This window comes from Acipenser ruthenus, chromosome 16, assembly GCF_902713425.1.
Source record: "Acipenser ruthenus chromosome 16, fAciRut3.2 maternal haplotype, whole genome shotgun sequence".
In the NCBI taxonomy this organism is placed as follows: Eukaryota; Metazoa; Chordata; class Actinopteri; order Acipenseriformes; family Acipenseridae; genus Acipenser; species Acipenser ruthenus.
In genome coordinates, this window is record NC_081204.1 from 9,927,237 (window position 1) to 9,953,658 (window position 26,422).

Consider the following 26,422-nt stretch of genomic DNA (forward strand, 5'->3'; position numbering starts at 1 on the left):
GTGAGAGAGAGAGAGAGAGAGAGAGAGAGAGAGAGAGAGAGAGAGAGAGAGAGAGAGAGAGAGAGTTTTAGAAATCAGCTTCAACTGAAATAACTAAAATAAGGTGTGTTTGTATCTGTTGGTAAAATAAGGTCTGTTTTTTGCTGATAGTGTTCTGGAAATGTCTAAATAATTACACTGATAGGTAACTGGAAAAACAGTAACCTCAGATATGAATATGCAGTAATAACCTCTATTCAAACTAATTGGGATAATCAAATTACATCTGTAAAACTGTTTATATAACTTTCTCATCCAATAAACCTCCTAAAAAGATATTACACAACTAATTAACCTTGAAACATATTACATGCAGTACTGCTGTACTGTAAATATCAGAGAGGGAGGGCTGAATATAGTGCTTTTTCTTTGACAACAGGGAAGAAGAGCACAGTGCACAACAGGACAGGTTAACAAGGGGTTGTTTGGCTGTTTGGATAATCATGGATTTTCTGTATCCACAAATCGAGACAGAAGGTGATTTTCTGCTTGGTGGGGCTGTTCATGCAAACTTTTGCTTTGAATAATGGAATATTTGCTGTATAAAATGATCAAAGGTTTGCTCATTCTTCTGTGAAAAAAAATGTGTGTGTGTGTGAGAGAGGGTGAATCACAGAAACAATCGGAAATAATTAGACAAGCACTATATTAAACTTTTAATCTGAAATTAAAACACCAGTAACCTTTCTGTTCACTACATATGCTTGTCTCTGTGACTGCCAAACAGCAGTTGTGCGTGAGTGTTTTTTTTTCTTTTCTCTTTAATTAAAATGTCTCATTCAAGCCATTGAAAGGAAGAGATACAACTCCCTCCACTCCCAAACAAAGCCCATAGAGAATTATATGCTGGCTCGTTCAACAATATAAATTATTCAATACAAGTCTGCAGCAGATCCATATGAGATCCAGTTTACCTTAGTTAATTTGCAAGATGTGTTATGCACTGATTACGAAAGCAGTAACTATTCTTTCTCTGCTCAAATAGAGTAAACAGGATTTAATAATCCCAGTTCACAGAAGTAGGACACAAAAGAATGCTGAATAGTAAAATGAACTGTCCCGTCACTAACAAAGGCAATTGAGTTTGTTCAATACATAGTCATTCTTTTTTTTAAAGCAAAAACAGTGAAACTATTTGTAATGTCAACCCCATCTATTGAAGTTCCTGTGAACAGTTGCTCACCCTGTAGTCACAGCAATAGAATCAGATATCAGTCATATGCACTGTATGAAAAAAAGGTACTGCCATTAAAGACCATTTTCCTCTCAATAAAAGCAAATAAATTGACACATTTTGTCAGAAATTAAAGTTGCAACATGCTTTTAATGGGCAGCAGTGGGCAGCAGTGTGGAGTAGTGGTTAGGGCTCTGGACTCTTGACCGAAGGGTTATGGGTTCAATCCCCAGTGGAGGACCCTGCTGCTGTACCCTTGAGCAAGGTACTTTACCTAGATTGCTCTAGTAAAAACCCAACTGTATAAATTGGTAATTGTATGTAAAAATAATCTGATATCTTGTAGCAATTGTAAGTCGCCCTGGATAAGGGCGTCTGCTAAGAAATAAATAATAATAATAATAATAAATCAAACCAGTGCATGACTGCCTATAAAATGTTGTATTTGCAAGGAGGAATTACATTTCGAAAGGAATAAAAACCAGCGACATTCCCACTAATTTTAAAATCACAAATGCTAAAGGGAAACATTTAACAAAAAACGAAAATGTTCCCTTTAATGTGTTTTTCTTCACCTTTACTTAGCACATAGCACAACCTTGTGGCTAAATATTGTAATTGAATTTTTCATAAAGGTTTTTAAATCAAGTAATGGTATATGGCTCGCCCTAACATCTTGCCACCACCCATTTAACTGTAGACTTCTCAGGGGTGAACAGCATGACTTTTCAATGTGATTACTGTTTTCTATTCACATACATGTTATCATTAATTTAGCAATAGTTTAAACAACGTATCTGTATGTTTACTGTAATGTCTCAGTAGGTGTAAGAAAACTAAACTCCTGCACGAAAGTATAGTAAACCAATTAAGTAATGCCATTCCTGTCTATTAGAATTATCAGCTTCCCCATACATTTAGCATGCATGGTTATCCTATGCACTAGCAAATTGTTGCTGTTACATCTAGTGTTAACACTTAAGCACTCTTTTTTTTTTACAAGGAATGGTAACAGAGCATGACAACAGAACATTTCTGCATGCATCTAAGCACAGGGTCCAGTTCAACGAGCGACAGATCAACCTGAACAGTAGCAGAAGGAGTGGAATTAATTTCCCAAGTGCTCCACTTTCCCTGCACTTCCAGTGATTCTTTTAGAAAAAGACTTATGTGAGGTTTCCTGCTAAAATATCAGTGCCTCTATAGACCTGGGCTTTATGAAAGGGCAAATACCAGACAGCTGATTCACAAGAACAGCTGCTCCCAACAGGAGTCTACAGTGGCAACCTGACACACAGCAATGCTTTTGTAGCTGTGAAGCCAAGTAGCCTCTAAAGAAGGTACACCTCCTTCTGATTTGCTGGGAGGCCTTTGGGGTAGATACTGTAACTGCATGCCCCTCAAGTAATAGCATGAATATTCTATGACAGCCATTAGAAAAAGAACACTAGTATCAGATATAATGCGAGTGTGCGATGAATGTGATATAGTAGGGCAGTGGTTCCCAAAGCGGTGGTTGATGGATTGGTGTAAGGAAGTCTGAAGCACATACAGAATTATGACCCAATATCCGTGGGCCAGTGGATCAATTTATTTACATTAACACTGCTGGTAGGTGCTTGGGATTCTTTCCAATGTAACATCTTGACGTCAGCTCTACCGTATTGTGATTTATAATCTTCACTCCCAATGCCCAGGATAACAGTGGGCACGTTTATACTGTACAACAAAAAGTGGTGATTGTAAGGAGAACCAAATTGAACATTTCTATGGATTCATTGGGTCGGGGTCCATAGTCAAGATGCCTAATGTCATGGAGCGTCTTTTGGGAACTACTGGCTTCTAAAATAGTGTTTGGATCAGGGACTGACAACGTTTCTGTGTTTTGAAGATATAAAAGTCTTCTGAGAAATTAGCCTAAAGTATTTGGGAGTTGGGAACGTGAAATCGATTTTGGGTTGGCACCGCAGGCAGACAAACTTAAGTATAAGAAGCCGAGACCCTGCCAGCACTGGCTGGCATCAAATCGAATACCGGTACTGTGAATCTACAGCAGGTCCCATTACATTACACCCCATTGTATTACGCACAGCAGCTGCCATTCTTTATGGTTACTGTATATCTTGAACAATTTTAATGTTCTGCCGTTATTCGATGCCAGGACCATGCTTTGTATCTGGCACCATAGCAAAACCATTTTGAACACATTTTCATTGTCAAACTGTGGAGTTTCATGGTAAGCCGGATAGCTGGGTGGTTTTAAGGAGTCGAGACGCCTCCTCAAAAAGATATATATGTTATGTTCATACCGGATAACAAGGACATACTCAATCTCATTCTCAAAGGATTTTGAAAGGAACTGAATCTACCTGTCTGGAATTACTCTAGACTACCAACACTGGCTGAGCTTGGATATTAAATGTAATGAATTGTACAATCTCACCCATGATAACCTTCATGTTTCCCTGTTATCCCCCATTGGGTAACCAATTAAAGACTATCCGAGAAGATTTATAGTAATTACAGTAATCATGGTGAATTTAGACAGAGCAATACATTGCACTAATTCAATACAATCATGTTTGTTTCATGTAAAAATCTTAATTGTCATCTAGTAAATGACTCATCAATAAAGCAGAGTACTAACTAGTAACGTCACACTGCTGCTAAACTCTCATACTATGAGATCAATGGCTTTACAGTTACCAAGTAAATGAAAATGAAAGAATATAATTAATGATCAGTTATTAATTTCTTTAATATCATTAAGAACATATCCTTTAAAACAGCTGTTTCAAAATAATGAACACATCAGAGACTCTCTCTAGAGCAGTGATTCCCAACCCTGGTCCTGGGGACCCCATGTGTCTTCTGGTTTTCAGTCCAACTGAGCTCTCAATTACTGAACTAGAGCCTTAACTGAACTAATGCTTTGCTTAATTAGACCTTTTTAATTGTTTTCAGCTTCTAAAAAGTTGCAGATTTCAAATTACTTATAAAATGTTATAGGTAACTTGAAATCTGCAACTGTTTAAGAGCTGAAAACAAGTAAAATGGTCTAATTAAGCAAATTAGTAGTATGAACAACAAAATAACTTTGAGGCCTTTCAGTAAATACCAATAAATTGCTGTTTTATATATTGTAGTTCCAGCTCAGTATAAAATGCTTTCCTGGAATGACCTTTCCAGAACTAATTAGCGGCATCAGATGGTAACAGTCCAATTAGCTTTAAGGGTGTTTTAGCTTTAAGTTATTATTATACAGCTTACTATCAACTCAGGAATGCCCAGGGAGGTTCTATAATTACAGCCGATTCTGTGTTAGAGCCAGCTCTATGCACACTGTCTTTCCCAGAAGCCTGTTATATTAATATAACATTGCCCTTGTTTATCAGTCTGAAACTCATTTTAATGGTCATATGAGCAGGCCAGCTTTCAAAATCCTGTGCAGTATCTTTGGGTTCCCTCTTTACTGCTAGTAAGAACAATATATTTCAGGGAGGCACCAACATAATATCGTTTTTTAAAATGACTTGCCTTATCTGAACTGCAGTTAGTGGAGCTCATGGCTGCTCTCCGTTCTAAAAAAACAAAACAAAACACCCATGGTATGACTTCATTCTATGGTGTCCAATGGTGTCCACTTTGTTTTTTTTTTAAATTATGTGTCTTCTGTTTTGTCCATTAACAGACAATACATGGCCTGGTTAGGGAAAAGTGCAAATGCAACATGTAGAATCAATTCAATACATACATTCTCCATCACTGTTCCGTGCTGAAACTTACCGAAATAAAACACAAGTGGTTTAATAGACTGTCTAGATGAAGTAGATAAATAGCCTACTATATCCCTTCTTCAAATGCAATGAAAAGAACCAAACCAGAGGCTTGCTTTGTACAGTACCTGATTTCCTGTGGAGGGTAGTCAGGTCCTCTACAGAAGAACTGACCAGACCTGACCTTGTTTATCTTCTGAAAGCAACCAAGATCATACAACAATGGCTGCAGACTCTGGTTTCCAACATTAAATATACAACACTATTCAATGGCTCCTTACATAGAACATTACAATGCTAATATATAATTAACAAGAAATTATACTCGCTGGTACTTGTTGGCAGAGAATCTCCCCCAATTAGTACATCATGTATTTATCAATGTAAATGAGGTTGCTTCTAAAAAGTGGTATTTTAGACAGGCCCCTGATTAAATAACCTTGGCTGCAAAGGCCCTTATATACAAAGGCTAATTTTAGCAATTTAATGACATGGCATAAGAGTGCCTGACAAGCCACAGAACAACTTGTGACATGCCTACAAGGCCTGCTTTTAAAATGTTGTTCTAAATTATCTTTACTTGTCAAGCTCCTGGCAGAATTACCCTTGATTAGTATCCAGGCAATCCCATACTTAGTGCTCCTCCGTTTGTCACATAGCGAATACTAAGCTGTTAAGGGCCCAGGAAAAAGCATCTGTAAGATAATTTGTAAATTAAATGTATTACCAGTATTATTATATTTTACAAACTGCAAAGTTTAGCATCTTCTTGTTTTTTTTTTGTTTGTTTTGTTTTTTTAGCTACTAGTTGATTAATCTGTGAATTCTCAGCTCTTTGATGTCATCCTTTTTAGAAATTATTGCTTACACAAGGTTGCCATTGAAAACGTCACAAAAGTAAACAATGGGCTTCCATTTTTTTCCTGTGGAGGGTAATGTAAAAAATGAGCAATGAACATTAACTTAAGAAATTCTCTCAGAGAGGATGTAATCAAGTTCTCTCTGTAATGTGCCAAAATGAGTACAGATGACCATTTATCAAAACATAAATAAGTATAACACATTTGTATTTAGAATTTTGAAAAAGGAACAAAACTTAAGATGTTGCTTGCTTGAGGATCATGATGGCACAGCCAACTGTTACATAAAGATGTCCCTAGCAATACTGTAAAGCCAGAGTCACAGTCTTAGACTCCCTTACCTAATGATCTTCAATGGCAAAGCACAACAGCAATCTAATGGTTATGTGCAAAGGGGAAATGGTGGTGAAATAGAAGCTTCTACTATCATTTTCATAGTTTGGCATGCCAATGGATTCCCAATGGTAGAACCAATATACTCAGTATCATATCAGTACACTTACAGACCAGTGCCACTCTACAAGATATATTCCAAATATGTTGCCACTGCTGGTAATGATGTGGTGTTCTAATGGCTATTTGCTTCATATCATAGTAGATATGAACAAAGCACCCTAAGGCGTTGTGCAACAGACAGTAAGAATCATATACATGATGGGCCAGACAACATGCTTCATCCTGTCTCAGAAATCCTGAGATTTGACACCAGGCAAAGTTCTCTACTCGAAGGAAATTCCGTTTGTATTGTTTGATTTTGCTTCAGCCCCCTGATTCCAATACATGTTCTGCCTGGTTAAGCCTCATAACATCTGCTACGTCACAACAAAGAATATATCTCACTTAACAACTTTTGACCTCTCTGTTCTCAGGTTTCATCCAAATGCAACACCTGATGGAGATTTTTTTTTTGACAAGATCTGACAGCAAGGCCTGTGACACTAGTCACCTAAACCTCTCTTACTGCAAAAACAATGCCTCCAACCTGGGAGGTCCTACTAAATGTTAAAAGACACAGAGAATAGGTTCATTCAAGGTCTTATCCCTTACCCTTTCTTTACCTACCGAGATGAAAAGACTCCCTTTCTTTCAGGTCTGTCAGACTGGTCAGCTACAGAAGTGTGTGGAGTTGAAGGAATAGAAGTTTGTAGCCTAGTTATTTTGTGCCATGTCAGCAGTTCTGTAATAATTATGAATTATTAAAATACTTTACTACTGCTACAGGTTAAAATAAATAATGCATGTGTATCCTTAGCACTGCATGGAAACTTTATATGTAATAAGATTATTATCTTGATGGATTTTGGCTGTGGTTAACAGACCGTTCATTATTATATTACAGACTCTTGGTTGGCCTTATGAAATGATAAGGGTAATATCAATGATAACATTCCATGAAGAAAAAAAACGAAGGTGAACTTCCTCCCCATAGACCCCAATTGTTTGGTGGTGTTTATAAATAATTGCCAGAAATATCTTGTAGGGCAGCAGTGTGGAGTAGTGGTTAGGGCTCTGGACTCTTGACCGGAGGGTTGTGGGTTCAATCCCCAGTGAGGGACACTGCTGTTGTACCCTTGGGCAAGGTACTTTACCTAGATTGCTCCAGTAAAAACCCAACTGTATAAATGGGTAATTGTATGTAAAAATAAAGTGATATCTGTATAATGTGAAATAATATATAATGTGATATCTTGTAACAATTGTAAGTTGCCCTGGATAAGGGCGTCTGCTAAGAAATAAATGATAATGATAAAATGAAGGCACCTGAAAATATTCTACAATAGCATGGCTCCCTCTGGGGCTTTCTCGAAGAACTGCAGTTGATCATGCATTAAAAAGGACAGTCAGGTCAACTCTTAATATGCCAGGTGGACTGCTTGATCGTAGTTGACTTATGCAGCACAACAAAACACTATTTTGGGGGATTGAACAAAACTTTGAATTACACTGGCTTTAGGATTTTACAAACTCATATTAAAAAAAAAGTATATGGAACACAGAATTTCTATTACACACATATCTGAGTATATCAGTTCAAATTACGGGAAATGGTGAAAAAATTATCATGAAGGATCCACCACCATATGCTAATACAGTGCTCCCCCTTTATACTGTGGAACAGGTTATAAGGCAGTACGGTCATAGCTCCCATTTGCCCCATAATGCCATTACACTAACACTAGTATTCTCATTATAAAGGCAGAACACAAACAGAAAGGTCTCTTGACTATGGTTCCTGACTACAGCGTTATAAAGGGTGAGCACTGTATGTATATCGAAGCATATACATATATATTTTTTTTAATTAGGTATCCTTGGGTAGTCTTTCTCTAAAGTTATAACTAGTTATGTGGTATACTGCTGCAATTTTCACTGAGAAAATCAATAGCAAACGGCTGAAATAACAACAATATCCAAATCTGCCTTGCAATCCATCCTTGACAATTCATTTTCCATCATCGCCCAAATGAATCTACTCCACCTGCAGTATCACAGTACTACACAACCTAATAGATGTATAAAACAAACATGCAACAGCCTTAACAGGCAATATCATATATTATGCCAATTAGGATGTTCTCTGATAAACCGGGCAGCTACATATGGGACTCCCTGTAAAATGTTCTTTGCTATTTTTTACATGTACTCTTTCAACACAGTAGGCCTGTATACTGGGCTAGAAAAGATTATTCTGCACAAAACAGCAGCCGTGTTAAAATTCAAATCTGCAGCTTCAGATGTTCACATTAAAAGGAATTTTAAAATGTTGCCATGGACAAAATGCATGTTTCTTTGCTTCTGAGTCAACAACAGAGGCAGTTTTACCTAGGCATAACATGTCTCTTCTTAAAAAGAGACCATGGATGTGTGTACGACAGCACAGTGTCGACTGAGGTCATTAGATACCATAAAAGATGGTATTTCATTTTTTACGTTCAGAAAGAGCAGATGTTCAACTAACGTGCTTTAAGGTCCCCTTATGGGGTAATGTGGGCAGTTGGCCAAAAACTGTTGGAATTCAGCACTGCAGTTAATAAACAATGTATTAATGAGTATTTAAAACTTGTCAATTATTAAAGGTTACAGTTCAAGTAAAGATGAAATATTAAAATGTGAACCAGATCAAGTATAGAACTGTGTCAAATTACAATACTAATGTTTACAAGCATGAGCCCTGCATTCAATTCCTTAATTCCTTGTTTTTACAGGAAAAGCTGCCCTAGCCCCCATTCGTCTCTTGAATTGTAATGAATGGGTTTCTCTTAAACAGTCTGCTTGAGAGGGGTTGATTATCCCTGAGACACCTCAGTCCCGTGGGCACGGGATGAGTCTCTTAAAGTGGAAGTGAATGTGCAGGCTCAGTGCTCTTGAGCCATTTAAAGATCCTTAAAAGTGCAGTAGAAGACAGTTTGAGACAGATTAATAAAGGCAGTGAAAAACTTGCCACCTTAAAAGATAGTGTCACACTAGCAAGTTCAAAAAAATCCATGGCAGCTGCTTAGTACTCCTGCATGGTCCAGAATTCTGTTTACTTGATTCAGAATAGAAAAAAAGCTGTTGCTATGGTAACACTTAAATCCCAGGGGTGTCACTGGGACATTCTAGAGGAGGGTGGCAACACAAAGCCAGGGCCCATGGAGAAGAGGTGTCAGCAGCATTGGTTTTACCCCCCTTGAAGAAAATAAGTGAGGTCATTGCTTAAAATACTATATATGGCAGTTTTGTTATTACAGAAAGATATCAGAGAGGCGCTTAACTGTGAAATAACTCTGGATTATAGGTAGCATATATGGGTAGCATTGAAAGACATGTAGCCTGATCCTGCTTATTAGTGTGACGACATTATGATGACATAAAAATATATACTCTTTTCTCGCCAGGAAACTGCTGAGGAAATATTACCAAATGTAGTGGCTTCATATTTTGAAGTAGGTGCAAAGGTAACAGCACCCTTCCTCAAGCCAGAGAGGAAATCAAATCAGAGCTGCACATACACACTTTAACCATACAATTAAAGTCAGGGGAAATGTTTTTAAAAAGCAAGCAAGAGATACATCTTTGCCTTTCCTTTTTACAAACTGTATTCCACAGTAAAGCATAGCAGAGTGTAGTCAAGCAAAATGAAAGCATAGTAAAGCACAGGCCAGCATACAATAAAGAGAAGTATGGTGACTGCATAAGCATGAGTAAAGCATGTTCAAATGTACAGTCGTAAGCTTATATAAGGATCGCCTGCAGGGCAATGTTCGATTCCATGATAAAAAATAAAAAAAACTAAACCAGGCGACTGAATGGATTAACATCCTCTGTGTGAGAAAAGATAAGGAAACGCCACATCTAGAAGTCAACATGATGTAGTGGTATCCGATCACTGTGATACTGTTAGCATGCTGCACTGAGTCCACCTTCTGCAGTATCAGGGATTCAGATAGAGGGATTGGTGTGTGATGGCAGAGCTCCAGGCGAAGGCAATAACAAGAGATCAATTCAACAACCTGTATCACAGGCTATTGAGCCACGCAACTGGGACTGGAAGAATTCACAAAGAACACAGGGTCAATAGAACAATAACAGCAATACACCTCCATACAATCACAACACATTAAAATACCCAGGCAAGCATGAGGAAAGAAAACACAATGTACACATCAAGCTGTTTCTATAGAAAATAAAATAATTGATATATCCCCTCCGCACCCTGGGGACAAAAATATGTACAATTTATGTGAGCATATCTTCACAAATTAGGTTAGGGGCACATGGAAGTACATGTTAAGAAAGAGGACAACAGCCAATATTTCTAACTATATGTAGAAAAACAATAGTCTCATACCAGGAGTGAAGTAAGGTCATGCATTAAATATCAAAGAGAGATTTACAGAAGGTTGGCAAAGCAAGCGGGGTGTCCTACAATCACCATAACTGCAAGGGAGCTAGCAAAAGCTGGGAGATAGGGATGAATTAAATGTGTTATAGCTAAAAGTAATTCCATAAATCTTACCTCTCATGCACTTTCAACCTCCACTGTATATATATCTACCACACTCTCTCCCTCTTCCTCAGCTAAGAACCTTGGAGTCACCCTGGACCCCTGCCTCTCTTATTCTCAGCACATCTCCACTCTGGCACACACTTGCCGATTCTTCCTGAGCAACATCCGAAGAATCCGACCCTTCCTCACCAACTATGCTACCCAGCTCCTGGTCCAGGCCCTGGTACTCTCCCGCCTAGACTACTGCAACTCCCTCCTGGCTGGCCTCCCTGCGTCTGCCACCCGTCCGCTCCAGCTCATCCAGAACTCTGCTGCCCGCCTGGTGTTCTCTCTGCCTCGCTTCGCCCACGCTACTCCACTACTCCGCTCGCTCCACTGGCTCCCGATCACCGCTCGCATCCAGTTCAAGACTCTTGTACTAGCCTACAGATGCCTTGACCAGACTGCACCCAGCTACTCGCCTCATCTCTCCCTACACCCCCACTCGACCTCTCCGCTCCGCCTGCACTAGAAGACTAGCTCTACCTCCGCTACGCTCCCCTGCCTCCAGAGCCCGCTCCTTCTCCACCCTTGCTCCGCAGTGGTGGAATGACCTTCCTACAGATGTCAGGACTGCCCAGTCCCTGACCACATTCCGGCGCCTCCTTAAGACTCACCTCTTCAAACAGCACCTGTAGAACTCCTCTGTTTGTATCCTGGGACACTTTCACCCTTCATGTAAATGTGCTTTATTTTGCTCTTATCTGCCCCCTATTTTACTGCATTTAATCCTGTACTTCAGAATACTGTAATCTGCCAAGTGTTTATCCTGTAGTACTTTGTATTTAATCATATCCTGATGTAACTATCACTATTTAATCATATCCTGATGTAACTATCACTATTATCTGCTGTATTATTGAATTGTGGTTTGTCACACTTGTACTTTGCTTGAACAAAAGTTATTGTATTTCTTGCTCTTATTGTATTACTTGTATTGTAACACTTGAAATGTATTTGCTTACGATTGTAAGTCGCCCTGGATAAGGGTGTCTGCTAAGAAATAAATAATAATAAAAATAATAATAATAATAATAATAATAATAATAATAATAATAATAATAATATATATACAGTATATATATATATATATATATATATATATATATATATATATATATATATATATATATATATATATAGGTCTTACACATGCAGTTTTGAAAGAAACAGAATTGTGATAGCAAACCTGTTTTATATATATGAAAGACTTGGTGACTAATGAAAGTCTGAAGTCAAAAGACCATTCTGAGTCCATAATGAACCCCTAAATTCCAGGCAAAAGTCAGATCTCAGGAACCTTGCATTAACACCCAATTTTTTTATCATATTGTAGCCTGGGACATTAACGAGAGTCCAGCTCTGTACATTCATTAGTCATTGGGACTGTACAGAGACCCATGGCTTTGTCTACATAGGTGTATACCTTTTGATTACTGAACCCAACAGCAGCATATCAGCACTTAGGAGAATGAAACCATGGGCATTATGAAATGTTGGACTACTAAATATCATGCTGTCCTAAGTGAAAGAATTTCTGAATTTCTGAAGATAGACTATCATTTTTTTAAAACATGAAAATATACTTGGCTCCACTGTATTGTTTATTACCAAGGAATTTTTTATTTTTTTTAAATAACCCAGCATATGATAAACGGAGATAATAAAACTCAGATGTGCAGGCCCTCCTGTTTAATATGCCTCATTACCAAATTAACAAGCCCATTAATCAAAAAGAACCTTTAACGGCACCTGGAGGGCTGGAAATGAAAAGTTTATCAGGAAAGAAACAGCACAAGTTATTTTTGATTTCTTTTCATTTTCCAGCTTTGCAACATCTATTACTCTTAACAAACGTCATCAATGAAAAAGACAAGAGGGTTTGCACTAGTGTTTCAATAGAAAGAGCGTCGGACTTGATCTCAGCCGAATCATGCATCTGTAGATAATATGTGTTAGTAACGTGCATATCGCCTACAACTGCAATGAAATAACTATATATATTAAAATGTAAAATTACTGCTGGCCACTTTATTAGGACTTGTTCCTTACATAGGGCTGGCCAACAGTTTTCCCTGACCACAGCCTTGAGACAATGTGGCATAGACACCACAAGTATTCCTCAAGGGGCTGAAAGGTGTCGAGGGATTTTAATCCAAAATCGGTCAATAATATTTCACGCAGTTGGTGCAGAGAGATAGGCAGATGTTCAGAATGATGAATGCTTTTGAACTTCATCCCAAACATGCCCAATTAATTTGAGATCTGTGGATTGTGTTTGCCATGGAAGACTCCAGAAGTAATCCTCTATGCACAAGTCTAGCGCTGTGGATGGGTGCGTTATCATCTTGAAAGTAGCCATTGCAACATTGTTGGGTGGACTTGATCCTCAATGATGCTTAACTAAGGCATGAATTCATCCTTCCAGAGTAAATCAAGGGACCTAGGGTATACCAGGTGCCAAATCCAATCTGGTAGACATAACCTAATAGTTTCCAGCCCTGTACATGTGTGAATAAAATTAATCTCACATTATTATTACTCACACAAAAATATACTGAAATTGGCCTTCATCTGAATTCATGTAAACCATCAATATGCAGCGTTGCTTCGGTGGTATTTACATTCCTACAATAGGTATTGTAACTTGCTTTAAAAAATGCTGTCAGTGATACAGGATTTATACACAGCCTATACACCCACAGAAAAGCCCAAACATAATGTAATGCATGACTGTACCACTGGGATGAATGACTGTAGTAAATAATCCTTTGCACCTAATCTGTTTTCCACACAGAAGAAAATATGCTGTACACAGCAAGCAGAATTGACTTTATGGGAAGATTTACTAAGCAGCACAAGCCGATTAGCTGTTTTTTTTTAAATGGCATTAGTCTCTTTTAGCATTCTAATAATATGCACCGCTTTTCTATGGAAAACACTGGGGGACGTTTAGAAATGTTTTTACATCAAAGGCATTACAACGACTGGATTATTTTAAACTATTTTAGAGCTCCTTAGCATTCCACAGGTAGGATTCTAAGAGTTCTAGGGATCTGAGAATGTACTAAATTCAAATATAGAAGATGGACCAAACTACCAGTATTTCGTTTTGGTAGGACAGATAATGTGCAACCTGTTGACTCATTGGGTAATACAGCAACACTGCTGTCCTTGTTCAGTGCTACAGAAAGGTTTTTCCAATACGCTTTTTTATACTGTTCGTCTCTGCGTGTCAATTGCTCAATATTTGGCTTCTTTTTAATAGAATTTAAGTCAGCATGTCTTTTTTTGTCACCCACAGGCAGTAAGGCTGACACACTGAAATAGACAGAGTGGTGCATTAACATAAAAAAATAACATTACACTTCCAATATGTATTTAAGTCATGACTCTGAAACAAAGCAAATAACATATTAAAAGCTACACAGGGAGTCCCTGCTGATTTTAAATTGCATTGGCAGGACGCCAGTCACAACAGTGTTCGTATCAGAGACTGTTTAGGGCAAATGAGTTTGTCAAGTCGACTCTTAAAGGATACCAAAGATTCAGCATTAGCAAAATGGCTTTGATAACCCATTCCATACCCTGACCACTCCCTGTGTAAGGAAGTGTCTTCACCCTCTGTCCTAATTCTCCACTTCTCCAACTTTGTTCTCTAGTGCTGGTTAATGTTATTTATTCCAGGCTAAATCAAGTTTCCTCAGCCTCTTCATAGCTCACTCCTGAGTCTGGTTGTTCTTCATTGGAATTCAGCTCCACAATAATGTGGCAATGTGGTGACTGGAATTGAACATAGTATTCTCAATGCAGTCTCACCAGTTAATGACAAAACTTAACATGAAATAAAAGCTAAAAAGGATGAAAAACAGGAAGTTTTGTTGGCAAACAAATCAAAGATGACAAAAGTTATGATTTCTAAAAACAGGAGCTGCTAAAGACTGTAGACACTTTAAAAATGAATCTTATAGCAATTGCAATAGGAAATCCAGGGGATAGAAGCAAGGGCTGCGTGGAGGAAGAACAGGAGAGAAGTGCTTTTGCGACTTAGGGATGAGTATGGGGATTTCCCATGGCTCACGGAGAGCCGCCCTCACAGAGGTGAGACCGAACCGATCGGCCTCCGAGGCTGGGAAGCAACCGATACTTCCCCCTAGAGGTGAGAATTGGAAAACAAAGGAGTTAGGATAGATTTGGCCTGGGGTTGCAGAGGTGGAGCAGCAGTTGCTGACGTGCAGCGGCATAGTGAGGAAGAAGGCATAGTGGAGGAGGAGGAGGGGAGGACGCTGGAAAATGAAAAACGCAAGACAGAGAACAAGGGCATGACTTGGGGTTTAAATAGGAAGGCTACAATTATATTGGAAACATTGGTTTCCTATGTAAATTCTGAACATGGTGGCTGTAAGATTTAACACACTGTAAGCTATTTCTATACTGGAAAATGTTTTTTTTGTATTATTATTATTAGGAAGGATGCTGGCAAGCTAAATAAATAAATCAAAGCCTAATAATCCTGTCCCTTATCCTTCAGCGTCAGCTATGTGTTATATTATACTGTTTATTTTGTAAGTCAGACTAGCTTACAATTCAGGACCTTCACAGTTTCATCAGCCCCCCAACCTGCACAGGTTTCAGTGTATTGAGCAGGTACTTTAGTATTTGAATAATTGCAACACCTTGATATGCTCTGGTCTCATTATGTTTAGATAATGTCAGTGCTCCTGTAATGTATAAACCTGGCCTTCATCTCGTATCCCTCGTCAGAATAAAGCACTTTAGTAATTCATCATAGTAATATTTGTCTTGGCACAGATAGCAATGTGCTGTGAAGCTCCATCAGAATTGACTTAGAGGAGATTTCTACATATCAAACACAAGCTGATCATCTTTTTATGTCTCTAATCGGGTTCCTGTTATAATTGATAAAAAAAAAAAAAAATGTGGACACAAGCAAATCCTTCCAAGACAAGCTCACAGTATTAGGTTTGAATCATCTTTTTTTTTCCAGACTGTAACGCTCACTATGCCCTGTACTAGAATACCATGTGATGCACATAATTACTTGACATTTTGGAATGAGGAAAGACATGGTAAAGGACTTGTTATGCTAATGAGATGTAACAATGTATATAAATATATATTTTTTTAAACTTGGTTATTAAACCTTCTGAAGGGCACATTATTCTTTAATTGACTTAATTAAAAGGATAATTTTTTTTTTTTTTTTTACAAAACTGAGAAAGAACAATCTAAGAATGTTTAAGAAACCTTGATATTTCATGGTTCGATAATTCATGAAGCTGGTAAATTCACAGTTATGCCATATTGACTTTGTACAAGTGCTATAATATACTGTATAAGGGCCCTTCACTAATTTACTGTTTTCAATAGTTTTTTTTTTTTCATGTGTAAGTCAGATACATTAACGAAATAAAGCACTGTACTTAGATTTTTTGTTGTCAGTTTTGGCAAATAAATAAATAAATAAATAAAATACTAATTTATTTAAAATATACATAGTAATATTGTAGTTTTACCTTACAAATGACCTCATCAATTAAAAGGGATGGTGATTTTTACTCAACCCCTGCTAACAAACCAGTATTTTCAATAACGCATTTGCAAGGAATGTCCTGGGAAGCCAGTTACTGATGGATCTCTCTCTACAGAGTTGCAAGGCAGGTGTCTGTTTTAATAGACTTGTCCAGCCGAGTGATAAGGCTGCTCTCTTTGTGTATCTCCACCCTCAAGAGACAGCAGACTATCAGAACACATTAACTACCCACCATGAAAACACTGCATTTGTTGCAGCATTTACGTTTACACAAAACTTTTAGTGGTACCACTAGATGTTATACATTTGAATAGGAATGCACAAAGAAAGGAGTCATTTATTTCCCATTTTCCTCTCACTTGGACCACCTTCTCATTAAATAGCCCCATATTTAAATATAAAATGTATTGTATCCATTTACAAGTAATGCAGAACAACCAGGTGAAACATTTAACCTACCCCCAGTGAAGTTCTGCTTTGGTAACTGACGATACTTGTACAGTACTTTGCATATCGTAAAAGTCCCTGCAGTCACCAGAATGTATCTATCTATCCATCCATTCATCCATCCATCCATCTGTATAATAATAAAGCCTGACTAGGATTCGCACTCAGCTGTGCTACTATGAGAACAGTTCCTATCCTGCAGTTTTAATGAAGCTCTCATTATTTTAGCATGGTACTAAACAGACCTCCTATTCCTGACACCAACGCTTTCTAATGGATTGTGACAGCGAGAGCAATTTGCCTGGGGCAGCCTTACATAAATCATTCAAAACTTTACAGTGAGGCAGGTTTACTGAAAGTGGAAAGAGTTCTAACACTGCCTGGCATTGTTCTTCTTATTATTATTGTTATTACTTCTTTGAAAAATCAGTTTCAGGATCAGTTCATCTCGCCAGTTACAGAAGTGATGCACAAAACCTCCTATCTTACCTTTTGGCATCACATTATCACTGGGAGACTTCATTTTAGAAATGAATTCAGCATGAAGGTATATGAAGGTTTTTCAAATACAACACCACAGTTATATAATGTTTCGACTGCTGCTTCCTAGTACCCTTATCACTTCCTGTGCTGCTGGTCAGCCCTGCAGGTCTCCCTCATATTCCCAGCTTCACTGTGAGACTGACCTGATTCACAGTTAATGACCACTAATCTACACTGTTGCATTTGAAAATGACAGCCATCTACCACGTAGCATTTGAATTAACAGCAGAGAAGTATACCCAGCTCCTGTAACTCACAGTTAGCAATTTGCAGTTAATTGGAATTGAATTTCATGCAATGAAAACCTCACAAAAATAATTGTACCTATCCTATCACATACATTTGCTTTTAGATACCCAGTGCTCCCTCTGGTGGCAATTTTATTTTATGCAAAACTGTTTAAAAAAAAAAAAAACGTTTTTTGTTTTTTTTTACTAATACTTTTAACTAATAGGTTCCAAATAAAACAACCCTTACTTCCCACTTGTATACAGCCTATAAATTGTATGCTGAGACGTGATAACTTATAAAGATAAAGACAGTTTTCTAGTTTATCATGATTAGATTTTTGTACTTACTATGATCATTTTAGGGATACTTGATTCTCGAATTTGGGTCACACCTTCCCTGGCTCAAGGAAGTGTGCAGCTGCAGCATGTGATTATGGGAGCGCCACTATTATTATTATTATTATTTATTTCTTAGCAGACGCCCTTATCCAGGGCGACTTACAATTGTTACAAGATATCACATTATACATTATTTAACATTATACAGATATCACATTATTTTTACATACAATTCCCCATTTCTACAGTTGGGTTTTTACTGGAGCAATCTAGGTAAAGTACCTTGCTCAAGGGTACAACAGCAGTGTACCCCATTGGGGATTGAACCCGCAACCCTCCGGTCAAGAGTCCAGAGCACTAACCACTACTCCACACTGCTGCCCATGCTTCACAGCCTTTATTATGATGGGCTGGTCAAAAGAAAGTAACATTGGGCAGCAGTGTGGAGAAGTGGTTAAGGCTCTGGACTCTTGACCGGAGGGTCGTGAGTTTAATCCCAGGTGGGGGGACACTGCTGCTGTACCCTTGAGTAAGGTACTTTACCTAGATTGCTCCAGTAAAAACCTAACTGGGTAATGGGTAATTGTATGTAAAAATAATGTGATATCTTGTAACAATTGTAAGATAAGGGCCCCTGCTAAGAAATAAATAATAATAATAACATGACGGGAATCATCAAAGTAAAGAAAGTTCAGTACTGCCCTAATCAATGTTGTATGGCTTTGTGACACGCATGCCTGAGTGGTGACGTCAGGCCAGATGCATGAACAAAACAGAGGCAAGGTCTGGTGCAAAAGGAGGCGTTTATTTTGAAAACAATAAAATAAAAAGGTTTACAAAAACGATGCTCACAGAGCAAAATAAATATTCAAAAACAAAAACAAAGTCACAAACACAAAAACTAAACTAAACAAACACGGTGCTGGAGCAACCAGCACTCGTAGCAGTTGTTTTGGTTTTTAGTTTCTGGTTTGGTTTAGTTTCTCTCGTTCCCGTTCCTCCTCTCGAACACCCACACCCGGCACAGGGAGAACTGCAGGGTTTATATACTGGTTAACAAATAATTACAAACACTTAAACAAAAGTTCACTAAAATGGCACCAGTCATATTCTCACGAGATGTCTGGCAGATACAAGCTGCTACCATCGCATCTGCCAGACCACATCCAAACCAAACAATAACAAAGAAAACATCATATTTTTAAATAACACAACATCCATTCAAATCATACAATACACTAAATAACCTGTTTAAAATAACTAACACATTTTCCCATCACCAATAAACACCGAACAATATATTTATTTTCACACAGGGCTTTGCCATGCCCCCTTCTATTATGTGGAGGGCTTTTCGTCCGCCCTGCCATATAAAATGCACATTCCCTATCTTTGTTGACATATAAACACAGTAAGTACCAGAGGAAATAAGATTTGCATGAAGGGCTCTTCACAATGCAGATACAATGACAAAATCATCACACTTTGGAGGTTAGAGTTTGGAATTTATAGTCTTAAATTAACAAGGCTGACAGATGTCATGTTGCTTGATTATCACCAGAGGGCCCCCTAAGAGTATGTGTGGTACAGAGCATTCTCAAAACCTGCAGTAAAATTGCACAGTGTAAAAATTACTTGTACTGCAGCTGGGAATTATTTAAAAGCCCTACTGAATCCCAAATGTAATTAATCAAGCTGTTAATTCTACAGTGCATTTCTGTTCACGTTAGAGATTAAAAGCACCTAAGCAGAATTAATGGAAATTTGAACAGAAAGCACTTAAATTGAAAAAGACACTTGAAAGACTTTGCTTCAAGCTTCAGAATCTTTTGTACCAGGTAGCCGAGCATTCAACCCAACTCTTAAGAGGGGATTACTGTGCTCTGCCTCCAATAGCCTGTCTCCTCTTTTGTTATTGTAATACCTTACTTCCACTCACTCCTGACAAAGACAACTGCAATCAAAGTAGCTGATCTCAAAGGATATAAGAACAATGCTTTCTTTCTGGTATACAAAGGTTTCATCTTAGAGTTAGATATAGGTCACAGCTAATTCTGAATATATATATATAAAATAGAATTAGATCATTCACAAACTTGTTAAATTCACGTGCAGGCCATATTTACAGTTGTCCACACACGAATCCTCTTCATACACCATATTTTCTAGCATGCGATTACAAGCACCATGAGGTGGGTAGCTGTTTGGGGCACTACAATTGCAAATCAACCCAATCTGAATGAGTATGTCATCAGCCAGTGGCCCCTACTTCTCACCCCAGGGATGCTTAATGAGGTAATGCAAGGGAAGGATTTTGACACCTTAAATAGGATACAACTAAAAACCTAAAATGTAAAGGAGAGCTACTGCTAGCAAACAGATCATTCTGACACAAATCTTATTATATACGATACCAAAATAAATGTCAAAAATGAAGAATCTTGCAATCCTCAAGGGTGTTTGAGGGCTGCGCATGTGGGACAAGCCACCAAGACAGGACTGTGACGACATATTGGGTGGCTGGTTGTGTTTTGTATAGTTTTCATTTTGTCTAAGTATTTGCAGCACCAGCCTGGGTGCTTATCCACGCCTAAACTAGCACACAAAACGTAATTAAGGTCTGGCAGCTGCCTCCCTCTGTAATTGAATTCACCACGAGTAATTGAGAATTCCTGCCCCCATTGGCAGAGAAAATTACCCACAATCCACTGTGCAATACATAGAAATGCACACCAGAGGGTATCATGACTACACCTGGAATTCATAGCTGCTCATACTATACCTTAGTGTTACAATTTCTAAACCTTATTGTATACACCAGCACTTCAGGAAAAAAAAACAAAAAAACACTATAGTTTAATCTGTAATTTTCTCTCCTTGTGAATTCTGATTGCTTTTGTAATGTGCCCTATTAAAACTGGGCTATAAACACCCAACAAAACGCACAATGATGGTATATGTAGCAATACTAAATAATAACTAATCTCAGGGTATATATAAACTGATTGTCCGTCCTGCTTTATTTCTTTGTCATTTAAATGTTTTCCGTATATAAAACTGCTTGTCCGATTGTGATGAAACTTGCTTTATTTTGTACAAGTTACGGAGGCAGAATCTATAGAAACCAATAGAACCTGGGAGCATATGAATGCAGCTGTCCTGTCTGTATGTCAAGTTTACATTTATAAATGGGCATACAGTCCATATAGGTCACAGTGATCAGCTTATGTTACTGATGACTTTGAATTTGCTGCCGTGGCATGCAATGAATGTAACGGACATTCTTTTTGCTGTACAGCACCGACCCTGAATTACAAATTTACGTCCTCCAACATTAGTTTCCTGTAATAATACTGCAGTGCTGGGATAGAGAAACAGTACAGACACACATATGTTTCTTCAATGGTAAGCACTATGGTGCTGACTAGACAGAAAGCTGGGAGATGGAAGAACACTTCAAAGACTTTGCTTCAGGCTTCAGAATCTTTTGTACTTTTGTATTTTACCTCCAATATCCTGTCTATTCTTTGTGCATGCGTGTTGCTATACAGCAGGGGTGCCCAATCCTGGTCCAGGAGGGCCGATGCCCTCCTGGTTTTTGTTCAAACTGTACACTAAATTGATTAATTGGACCAATTAAGCTTCTAACAAGGACAAGGATAGCATTGTATTAAAGGGTGGACCCAGATGAATACAGCTGGCTTCAGCCCAAGAGGCTGGCTAGTAGATTAGAGACACCTGGTTGCTATGGGATGGTGTCGTAATGTTTGGATTTGATTTAGGGGGGGACCGATTGATTTTTCTAGCTAATTAGCGTTTATGGTCAACTCTCATTAACATAGTACTTTTTAATACAATGAAAAATAATGTTCTAGTAGAAGGGGCAATGACTGTTAATTGGCAAATACCAATCCCATTTTCTCCTAAGAAAGCAGATTTCCCCTCAGAAATGCAGGCAAGGGCTCCCGAGATGCGCATCCAGTTAAAGCACTCGCTAGAGTGCAGGATGCGCTCTATAGCCTGGACGTCGCCGGTTCGAGTCCAGGCTATTCCACAGCCAACCGTGGACAGGATCTCCCGGGGGGCGGCGCTCAATTGGCCGAGCGTCGTCCGGGGGTAGGGAGGGTTAGGTCGGCCAGGGTGTCCTTGGCTCACCACGCATCAGCGACTCCTGTAGTCTGGCAGGGCGCCTGCGGGCTTGCCTGTAAGCTGCCCAGAGCTGCGTTGTCCTCCGACGCAGTAGCTCTGAGGCGTCTGCACGGTGAGTCTGCAGAGTGTAAAGAAGCGGGCGGCTGACGGCACACGCTTCGGAGGACAGCGTGTGTTCATCTTCGCCCCTCCCGAGTCAGCGCAGGGGTGGTAGCGGTGAGCTGAGCCTAAAAATAATTGGGCATTTCAAATTGGGGAGAAAATAATAAAAACTAATTGGCAACGACTAAATTTATAAAAAAGAAAAAAAAAAAGAAGAAATGCAGGCAAACTATTTTGCTCCAAATCTGCATGCCCTGATTTGAATACGTATAGGTGCCTGCATAAATACAACAGCAGTAACTAAACAAAAGCACTGCAAGGATTACTTCTAGTATTGAAATGCAAGAATAACACCATATTGTAGCTGTAAAGTACTTAGACAGGGTTTGTGTTAGGGGTAAGGTTACAGTTAATGTTTTTTTTTAAATCTGAATGCAGAAATAAGCATATCAGATTAGATCTCAACAGATTTTTCGGTGTCAAATATTTGCAGGTATGTTTTTTTCTGTGGTAATACTAAAAATGTTTTAACAAAAAGTTGTTTCTCAAATTGTCAGTTGTCATCAACTTCAAAATAAAATCAAGAAAAACTCAATTTGCGGGACTCAATTATCTATAAAAGGTGGAATGGATTGCATACAAACATGTCTCAGTCCAACCAGACCACCATCATGCTTCTGTTGTATCCACATGACTTTTACTGATCTTCAAGAGGAACTCAAGTACTATTCTGGAGGCTTTGTTGCAGTTTACTATCCTGCCTCCTGGAAAAAAATTGAGGTGGTATTCATTGAAGAACTTGACACTCCACAACAGTGTTAACACCTTGCAGACTTGTCAAGTGGAATCTGCGCTGTCTTGCCAGCCTTTGGTGGGGCCCTGTCCTACAAAATCATAGCAGGTGGTCATAATTTCTTTAAGTGCCACTTCCCTTTATTATTCAGTGAGACACCTGAAGAGTAATTAGAATGGCCATGATTGATATTCCCACCACAGGGCTGAAATGCTACCCCTGGACATTGATATTCGGACAGCTGTCGCCCGGTCTGTCATTGTGCACTTGGAAGCTGAGGGAATGTTACAGGATCTTACCAACTCCCGATGGGGACCTCGAGGATCATGAGCACACCCCAGGATAATGAGCACATTTCAAGTGTTGGATGACACAATGTTACTTAATTTAATTCAATAGAAACTAATGTGCTGGTTTACATCGTACAACTGCTGTACTCCGTCCATATTTCACATTCAGTTTTTACATATGTCTAGAGAAACACTAATTATCCACCTGCAAGTCAAAAATACATTTTTGTATGTACATACATCTGAAACAGGTCATGATTCTTTTTCATCGTACAGATAACTCTGATAGTGATTGAAATGTGTGTTTTTCAGTTCAAGGTGCTTGTGTTTTACTGTAATATGGACAACTGTATGTAACTGTATTTTTGCAGGAAGTTTTTATGGAAGATTTCCTTGGGGAAGGTCAACTGTTCTCAAGTACTTTATAGTGGGAGGTCCTGCTTGTAACATTTCCTGCATTGTTGAGTTGAACTAAATCTGTCAGCTGAAGGGATTACTGCACCTTCACAGGGGTCACGCACTTGTTATTTACATGTACAACAAAGCATGTCTCTTGGAATCAGAGATAAGTATTTTCTTTAAGAACTGTAGACAAGATTTTCTGGGTTTTTTTGGTGCTCGACAATAGTGAATCTGGGAAATGAAAATACCAGTGCAATATTTCCATTCCCGAATAATGCTGGTTACATGTCAAATTGCAACACCTGAATGCCATCTTCATCTTAATTGAGGATACAGTACTTGCAAGTTATATAGAGGATTTCATTATAGAAACAGTTGTAATTTTGTTTTTGGTTTCCAGTCCTTTTGTGCTTTTAAGTCATCCATAACTATAAAAGCACTCAATGTTAAAATATATAGTAATGCTAAAATAATCAGTACAATTCTTTGACAAACGTTTGTAGAAGTCAGTGACACAGTTATTTCGAACAGCATTGCATGTACTGCAGTAATTATCCATGCATTCTACTATGTAAAAAAAAAAAAAGTGTGTGTCCGAAATCATTGCATTACACAGCAGTTTTCATAGGCACATTTTTTTTCTTTACGTCTCAGTATTACAATACTTTGTCTGTCAAGCCTCCTGTGGTTATTTAAGATCCCAGATTACAGTAATAAACAATCCCCTTCCCTTTGAAAGCAGCCACATTCGCACATGAATAAACCATGGTTTGAATTCCACCCAGGGGGAGGGGTTGGGGGAGTGTTATTAGGTGCCAGCAGGACGCTCTAGCAGCTGTCCAGCTGTGAGGGTTATCACTGGTCTGTGGAGGGGAGTGTTCTTCCATGTTAATCTATTGCTGACTGCAGGGTCCAGAGCTCCCCATGTAAAGTAGACATGTCCTTGTTAAAAGGTTTGGGCAATTGGATTTAACAGCGATGACAGCTTGGCTCGCTTGGGCTGCCACCTGCTTGGCTTAGGGTACAAAAAGCTATTTTTTTGCCCTAAATGTGTGCTTAAATCGAATGGAATAGAAATGTCTTTAATCTCATTTTTCTTTTTCTCAAGCTGGTCATTAGAAGTATGCAACAATAATGCCTGCATATTAGTTGGAATGTCACTATAATGGTGCTCCCCCCTTTCTGAAAAAAAATAACTGGACGTAATAAGATATTAAATAGTTATAGGTTATAGAAACTAATATTATTACGCTGTGGAATCCAGAGATCCTGCATTAAAATGTGTTACCCCACAGTGAATGGAATCATCGGAGATCAAACAGTGTGATCTTTAAAGCATTTACAAAGCATTTCACATATGCAAATCTGAACTGGTTTGAACTAACTAAATATTTTTAAAATCAAAATAAAATACAATTAAATATTTACTTCACTCGGAATCCACTGGCTTGCCAGTTTGTTTACATTACTTAAGGTAATTTTAGCCAAAGGAACACACGCTTCCTCCCTGCTTGAAGCTTTCAGGCCACTCTGTTCCTCTAAAGACAGGGTGGCCAATCGCAGTCGTGGAGGTCCATTCCACTCCAGGTTTAACAGGTAAAATGAGATCATGAACTACTTAAGGTTCTGGATGGAGGTTTAATTGGTTCAATTAAACAATTTAGAACAGGGTTGGAACAAAGACCAACATAATGGGATTTCCACTTTATATCTGTCTTGAGATTTCATTCTCCTTCGCCCCCAGTTTTTAAAAAATGCCACTGTGGACTTAATAGCTGTATAATGGGTAGAAGCAATGATTTGCTTTTCTCAACATCTCTATCCCAGACTGCCTTTGCAACTGTAAATCAAGAACCACTGCATCACACAACTTAAAAGAGATTAAAAAGAACATTTGTGGGAAGGTGACAGTTGCAGAGGACGTCATCTGAAAGGTGTACATTAATACACACAATAAGCCAAACACTGGATGCAGATTGATTTCTAACCTGGTACTGGTGGAGAGGCCACTTTAAAAGAAACTAGTGAAAGGGCCATGCTGTGTATAAATACACACCGGGATGCATATATTTTGCTCGTGTGAAAGTAGCCTCCTTTGTGCGAACAATGAAAGTGCAATTGGCTATTTTTTATTTCCTTAAGATTGGTGTTCCACAAAAAAAGAGAAAAAAATTCATACAAGGTCCCCTTACGTTCTGCTCAATAATAGTTACCTACCTTAAATGCAGGTTTTTTGAAGTTAGCTGCCTAGGTGAAAAGTAGATGGTGTGTGGTGGTGCTGTTCAATAACAAGGACACAGTGATGTTTATCGCTCACCATTGTAAAAGCCCATGGTATCCTCTAGCATACCTTGAGACAGATAAGGGCAGCAGTGCTTGACTTTGCAAAGGATATCCTCTTCACAGATTCTAAAAGTTAAAAAAAGAGAGAATCAAGACAAAATCAAAGTGTGTAGAAATCAACCCTCTTTACTATATGTTACTAATGTGTATTCCATAACATCTCCAATGTAAGCTGCAGTGTCTCACAATAATGCTTAGTTTTACATGGTTTTGCAGTCAAAATAAACTTGTATAGCTTTCTGTCCATCTGAAGTCATCATTGGCTGTAAGGACATGGTATAAAACAAAAGGAATGCTGTATAGACGTTAACACTTTACAGTTCACATCATTTGAGTTATTTTTGCAATCACT

The 26,422-nt window shown here is 38.5% G+C and overlaps 1 protein-coding gene across 1 annotated transcript in view; it reads right to left on the reverse strand.

Annotated features, from left to right (window-relative positions):
- LOC117412287 (dystroglycan 1-like) overlaps positions 1–25,963 on the reverse strand; it is a 194,225-nt gene extending 168,262 nt beyond the window's left edge. Inside the window, exon 1 of the mRNA XM_058988749.1 lies at positions 25,945–25,963. The gene's annotated coding sequence lies outside the window, so the exon portion shown is untranslated. The remainder of the gene's footprint in view (positions 1–25,944) is intronic.
- Positions 25,964–26,422: the final 459 nt, after the last annotated feature.